Source organism: Elaeis guineensis, chromosome 15, assembly GCF_000442705.2.
Source record: "Elaeis guineensis isolate ETL-2024a chromosome 15, EG11, whole genome shotgun sequence".
Lineage (NCBI taxonomy): Eukaryota > Viridiplantae > Streptophyta > Magnoliopsida > Arecales > Arecaceae > Elaeis > Elaeis guineensis.
The window spans coordinates 63,368,086-63,376,326 of record NC_026007.2 but is presented as its reverse complement, the minus strand read 5'-3'; positions in this window follow the sequence as shown (position 1 = coordinate 63,376,326).

Here is an 8,241-nt window from a genome sequence, read left to right as displayed (position 1 = left end):
CAACCACATTAACTTTTAATTTTCAAATTACCATCACAAATAATCAACAACTATAATAATCAAATTATTATAGCTAAGAGATAGTAAATAAGTAACTTTGCTATCAGAAAAATAGACTACTAAGCCTGACTGTGCTGCATCTCTCTAATGAATTGCTGTAATTTCTTCAATTGATTTTTATAAATCTTCATTTTTTCTTCGTGTGTGGCAATCTTCTTGTTGGCTTTAGCAATCTTTTCGTTGGCTCTTTTTAGTTGAAACTCCATAGTAACAAGTCGGTTCCTGAGCTCATTATCACATAAGCTTAATACATAGGACGAACTTAAACTTTCAATTTTGATATCATATCTCATTCCTCTCACATATCCTAACTTCTTGCCAAGTGCACTAACCAAAATCTGATTTTCTAACCTTTGATCTATTCTTTCCTCCAAAGGTTGTTGTCTTAATTCACTCATTTCATCCTATGAAGTTTTCAAAAATAATTTAGACCTCAAGATAATTTTTTTATACATAAAAAATAAAAGAAGAGTGCACTTATACTTATAAATTTTGACTAAACAATTTTATTGATTAATTCTTGACCACCCTTCTTTGTATGTGTATCCTTGAAGAGATCAACCGTACTTGAATTCTTCTTGTAAAATTAGAATAAAAAATAAATAATTCATTAATCTTAATGTAAATTAAATATTTTAAAAATATAAAAGTGATAAAAATATTATATTACTATTTTTTGAAGTCGACTAAGAAAAATTTTAGAGCTCGAAATATGACTGCATGGGAGTTGCAAATGATTATTTGAGTTTGTTTGTGATCGCTTCTATAAAAATAAATAAAAAATTAAATAAAAATATAAAAAATATATAAATATATTACATATAAGTTACTATCTTAAAGTTATCATCCTCTATCCAATCACACACTGAAAATCAATCTTCTAATCTAACTTCTAAATATGAAGATTTTTCTTATAGATTTATTTCTTTTAATTTGCCATCAGCTTCTTATATTCCTTGTTGAGTGTGTTTCTCCAATGCCTATAATAGATTTGGAATGCTTTGTAAATACATTCCTTCACATATGGAGCCAGCCAACCACAATTTCAAACCATCTTTGAAATAATTAATGATAATATCATTTAAATAATTTTTTTATATGTTAATAATAAAACTAAGTGAGAAATGAATATAAGTAATATAAAAATTATAATAACCTCCAAATGTGGATAATAAGTTTTTTTTGGCTCCTCTGGGATTTCTTTTTATCTTCCTATACCGCATGAAGAAGTATACATATCTTAACAATAAATCCAACTCCTTTTGCAAAGTCATTATCATTCTCTAATGATATACATTCTCCTTCACTAAATTTAATCCTCATCTTATGCTCAAGCTGTAAAGTTAAACCAAATATTATCTTTTAAAATACAGATAGCAAAGCATATATAGATAATTCATGCACTAATATAATAATGAAGTATACAAGTGACAATCTTACTGACTTTCTTATCTATTACTATGCATCGTGATATACCACGACCTCTCCTAGATAAAAAAGAATCTAGAAATATAAATATAGTCAATATATCAAACTAAAATTTATATTTTTTAGTTCATTAAATTAACTTTATTTTGTCATGGAAGATTTTAGTATTATGCTGTATGTAACTAGAATAGAAAAAACTATCAAAATAGGGCTCAAATATAAAAATAGATCCAAAATTAGCTGAAACATGGAATTTGATCTCGAAAATGACCTCAACTGGGTTTCACCCTATTTACTACAGTGTAGACCTCGAAAAAATACATAGAAAGCAAATTTTAATCGATCCAAAACATCATCATATATAAAAGTTATAATCAATCAAAATTTGATCAACATGACAGCCCAACGGTTCACTCGCATAAACTTATTTCGATCCTGTTTGGTGTAAAATTCTTCGGCTAGATATTCTATGTCATATAATAAGTCGATGAACGTGATCTTAGCTGAGCCACTAAAGTTTTATAGCATTTGATTTTTTTGACAAAATTTATTTCTTCCTATATAATTGGTATCAAAAAATTTAAAAAATTAAATTATACACATCTAAAAAAAAGAGTATTATATTAAAAAATAATTTCAAATATTTCAAAAATATTACATAAAGTAATACTAAAATTTTCTTTACTTTTTATGGAACTTGTTTTAACATTTAATTTTTTAATAATTTTTGCAAAATAAATTTTTCAAAAAATAAAAAATATAATAACTGTTTATGACAAAATATTTTGTCATAAAAATATTTAAAATTAAATATTTTTTATAATGACATCATTTTAATGCTTTGCAAATAAAATGATACTATTTTGTATAGCTTATTTTCAACAAAAATTAAAATATATATATATATAATAGCTTTTATGATAAAATAATTTTTGTCATAAAAAATTAAAAAAAGGAGGGAACAAAAGGAGGGATTCTAATTTTTTTTTTGTAACAAATAAGTCTTTATCATAAAAAAAATATTGACTTTTGCAGCAAATATTTTTATCATAATAAATTAAAAAAAGAAAAGAGCAAAAAGAGGGAATCTAATTTTTTTTGCAACAACCACATCTTTGTCACAAAAATTATATTACTTTTTGAAACAAAATATTTTCATCATAGTAAATTTTAAAAAAGGAGGGAAGAAAAGAGGAGAATCTAAACTTTTTTACAACAAACAAGCTTTTGTCACAAAAGAATATATTGACTTTTCATAATAAATATTTTCATCATAATAAATTAAAAAAAGAAGGAAATAAAAAGAGAAAATCTATTTTTCTTTTTGCAACAACCAAGCCTTTGTCACAAAAAATTTATTGACTTTTTGTAACAATAAATTAAAAAATAGGAAGGAATCTAAATTGTTTGCAATAAATAAGCTTTTGTCACAAAAAATATATTGACCTTTTGCAGGAGGGAATCTAATTCTCTTTGCAACAACCAAGTCTTTGTCATAAAAAATATATTGACTTTTTGCAATAAAATATTTTCATCATAATACATTAAAAAAAGATGAAACAAAAAAAGAGAATTTAAATTTTTTTGCAACAAACAAGCATTTATCATAAAAAAATAAAAAATATAATAATTTTTTGTAACGTAATATTTTCATCACAATAAACTAAATAGTAATTTAGATTTTTTTCGACAAGATATCTTGTCACAATAATTTTGCTTAAAGTGACAATAGTGATTTATTGCTATAAATAGAAAACTAAATTCAGAAAAATTTTATTTGTGACAAAATTTTGTCACAAATTGAAAATTTTTAGTGACAAATATTTTATTACAAAAACATACATTTTCATCACAAATACGTTTGATTCTGAAATCAGGAAAATCATGAATTAGTGGAAGATTTTTTGCAACAAAATTATTATTTTATCGCAATAACTCATGTCTCTAGTGATAAAAAGAGATTTTGTCACAAAAAAAATTAATTTTTTGCAACAAAATTATAATTTATTGCAAAAATCTTATTTTTAGTGATGATATTATATTTTGTCACTTAAAATTTATCATAAAAAAATTCTTTTTTGATAGTTAGCCACGCTAATGAAGGTCAATGGGTAGATTTTTCTCCATAACGAATAGTCAGAACACGGCCCGACGGCCTAAAGAATTAGGCCTAATAATCTACAAATTCCAACTAACAGCCTACGATTCTACCTCCTTATAAAAGAGATATGAATGAGACTCTCAAGGAAAGGACAATTCTCCAGAGAAAGAACTCCCAAAAAGAAAAGCTACCTCTCTCTCACCATTCTTCTCTTCTTCTCTACTGTTTTTGAACTCTAACTGATTTAAGCATCGAAGGATCCTCCATCGAAAACCCCCGACGAGTATGGCTTTCCTTATAAATTCCCTTCAGCATCTCGGATCTGAAACAGCATCGATCTCCAACCATATTAGCATCTGATCGGAGTCTTGCAGCAACAATCTGTATTCTCAAAAGCGGTGATCGGATCTCAACTGCCCCTTTTCCAAGTGTCTAACATCCTGATGTCAATTGGCCAAAGCTTTCTCGACTAAGCCACGTTTATCTCCTAGGTGTATGCCCTCTCCTCCCTAACCTTCTCCATCTATACGCCTCCTCTCTTGTCTCTTTTATCTCATTCAATTGGCCTTTTGACCAGAGTAAAGATCAAAATACTGACTTCACGATGCTATGGTAATTTTACACTGGATGGATCATCCTTCTTCTTCTCTCTTCTGCTTGTTATTACTATTGTTGCTCTTGATGTTGTTGTTGCTGTTGCTGCCATCAATTTATTTTATTTTCATGAGTATAATCTAGCTTTATTCAATTAATGACTTATTTCCTATTATTATTATTTCCACATCACAATATTCTTCAAGTTCATCCAATAGATTTGATCTGCTGAACAGAAAAAAGAGCACAGAGGATGCACATTCTGCTGGGAAGAGAACAGAGGTAGGCGATTATGTTATGATTAATTTTTAGTTTGGCCACAACAACATCTGAATGAGAATGAGTGAAGCAAATTGATAGTTTACCGCTATGTTTCTACTCTCTCTGTTTTCTTTTCTTATAAATTGAGTTGTGAGTCTTTTTCTAGGATAACAACAATGTTACGTTATTATTAGATGCCCTTTTTACTTCAGTTCAAGTTTCCAAGATAATGGAAACCTTGGAGAAGTTTACGAGAGATTTCATCGTGGAAACGTCAGCATCCAGGTATCTCTTTGCTCTTTCATGTTGTGATTCTTTCTCCCATTTGCCTGTTTACCCATTGTGGGAAATTAAACCAAAATCTACGGTTCTACATGCATATGTCAATACATGTCATCTATTCACTGTGTGAATGAAACGTGACCTTCCTTGCGTGGGTCAGATGAGCGCTTGACTTGGCCTGCTGCACAGAAATCAGGGGCTGGTGTGATCTATGCAATATGTACAAGAGAGAGAGGAAGTTGAGCCGCTATGACATTGGTAGGATTCATGATCCAAATCCTACTGATGCAAATTATTTGGACTGTTCAAATTTCGAATCTAGATAGTTAATCATGTATCGGGATATTCGAGAAGTATATGCATAAGATGGATTTAAAATGACAACTGATGATGATGGCATAAGCGATGGTGATTTGTTCTATGCTTGGTTAAAGCAAGAAAAGTTTTGGCTCCTATATGTTCTGTTTTTTTTGGTAGATCCTACATGTTTTGTTTCTATGGAATGCACGTGTTTTGAGATCTATAGTTCATGATGAAGGGTTTTTTTGATGTGTGTGAGCAATTAGCTTTTTGGCCCGTCAGCAGTTTGAATACGTACGGTTGGCATTCACTTGATGCACGGATAATAGAATCCAAAAAAAAAAAATATTATAGCTTTAAATATTATAAAATGCTGTAGATCACACTTCCCGTATGGGTCATCGTATACAATACCATAAGAACCATTCCATATGTAAATAAATAAATAAATTTTTACCTATCACCTTCCGCAAAGAAAAAATATACTACTTTACTAAATTAGATCATATACCGTAATTAATAATAAAATAAATATTTAATACAACTTAACCTGTTTTCTTCGACTTTCTCCTGATCAAAATGTCATTTCCCTCTTCTTACTCTATTTTGCTCACATTTCGTCAATATGTTATAGATAATAACATAACATCAAAATAATCAACAGAATATCATAGGATATAACAAGATGTGATAATAATTGTATAACATCCTACGAATAATTATTATGAAATAATATTATGGACACAAAATATCATACCAAGTACAGGATATCATAAACATTATCCGAGATATCATAGGATTCACAAAAAGTTATATAAGATATCAAGAAGTAATAATAATTTTTTTTATTCTATAATATTTTAAATAATATATATGATTTTTTTATCTTTATATGATATCTTGTATCGATAATATTACTTTCAGATAATTATTCATAGGATGTAATAGGATGCCATACCATTATCGTGACGTCCTATTATTTTCTATGATCTTTTGTTCATTGTTATAATGTTCTGAACAATTATTAAAAAATCATATAAATATATAAAAAATCATATATATTATTTAAGATGCTATAGAACAAAGAAAGAAATTATTATTACTTTTTGATGCCTTATAAAATTTTTTATGAATTATATAACATTCTGGATAATATTATGACATCCTGTACTTGATATGATATTCTCTATCAATAATATTATTTTTCAATAATCATTCATAAGATGTAATAAAATATCATACTATCATTATGACATCTTGTTATTTTCTATGACATCCTGTTGATTGCTACGATGTTCTGCTATTATTTATAACATCCTAACCAGCAAAATAGAGTAAAAAAAAAAATAATATTTTAATTTAAAAAAAAATTAATCTATATTAAATATCTCTCAATTAAATACGTATATGGTCAAATGGGATGAAATAATATACTTTTTCTCCGTCTCTGGACAGAGAATTTCTTTCCGTCAATATTATACGGTACCGATGGTTGGCCTACCCAGGTTCAATCAGTTCCGAGCAGTTCAGCCTCGTAAGGGTACGCTTGATGCCTCAATAACTGTGCTCTTCCCTCCCTCCATTTCAAGATAAGAGAGGAGAAAGAGTGGAGAGAGAGAGAAAAAGAGTGGAAGGGTGAAACATTTTCTTACAAAAACCTATTTTTTAATCAAAATTAAAGAAAAGGAATCCTAAAAACCGGAAAACAATAAATAAGAAAAATATTTTTTTCTTGATGTATCAGTGGATTATTCTATTACGGTACCTGTACCGTGCATACCAATCCCTTATTGGTCAACAGGCGGGAGGCTGCAAAACTTAGTGTGGCTTCCTTTTCCAAAGAAACGGTGGGTTTCCAAACATCATGCCCCCTACATTTGCAGGATAATTGATATACATATTGTATAAAATGCCCATAACAACTCATTTTTTATGCAGTATTATTACACCCTACTGGACGTGATTAATGTCTAACTCTTCCTGCCATAGTACCTGATTACTGCAGACATGATGAGAGGTTACCTCCTTAAAATCTTTCTCTGCTACTTCAGTGTTCATAGCTGAAAGTGACAAAGGTGAAGATGCGAAGCTCCTTTTTAAATTTATTCCTCACAGCTTAATTCTATGACTCCATAAACAACTTTTATGACCCATTATTTCTTTCAGCCAATCTTACAAGGCCGCCAGTTTCACCTCAATTGATTAGGTTTTTTACGACACGACACCCAGAAACCTCAATTACTGCCTAACGACTTAAAGATATATCTTCAAGTACACAGTGAATTCTTTAGCGATGTTTGGATGGTATATCCAATGCAATTTTATTGCATTTTTAGGTTTTACCTCTTTTGCAATTTTAAGTGGTCACCCTATATATACATCATATAATATTATATTTATATATATATATATATATATATATATATATATATATATATATATATATATATATATAAAGTCAACTCTATTATTATATAAAAAAAATAATGAAAAAAGACTACAAGAGTCTGGGAAATACGGGAGAACAAACATGTAGACTTGATGAAGAGAACTGATGTTTCCTTTTTTTTTTTTTTTAATTTGAAAGAATTAAGTGGATAACCGTTGCTTGAAAATAAATCCATTTAGTTTGGGATGCCTCAGAGAAACAGCGCAACCAAGAGAGAGACGTAAAAATGGAGATGCACGTGGATCATAAATCTAACTTCTTGATCGGTTTTTTTCACATATATTCATGAAGAGAACTAAGACAATCTGATATGGAAGATACCTATTTCATTAGTAATATCGTATAGATACATAAAACAGTAACATACAATTTTTTTGATGTAAAAACAGTAACATATATTTGCAATTGCAACCTATAAATAGAATTGCAATCTTGGATTGCAATGTCTGGTAGAGGCAAGTTAAATTGCAGCAAACCGAACAGCCACTTACCTTATTACCAATTCATTTCTAGGCCTAATCTGATACTGAAATAGCTCAAGGAATGAAGTTAGCATGCCATGAATGATATTCATAAGCAATGTGACCTGTCTAGTAAAACACACATCATATCCTGCATATTTAAATGACTTCAAACCGGTAGTTGCTGTTTTACTACTTGAAGTATATCAGTCATATTTCACAGATCTAACCTTACTTCCATAAAAAAGAAAAAAAAAATTATTTTGTCCTCATTTCTGATCCAGTACCTTAAAAGTCTGGAGCAA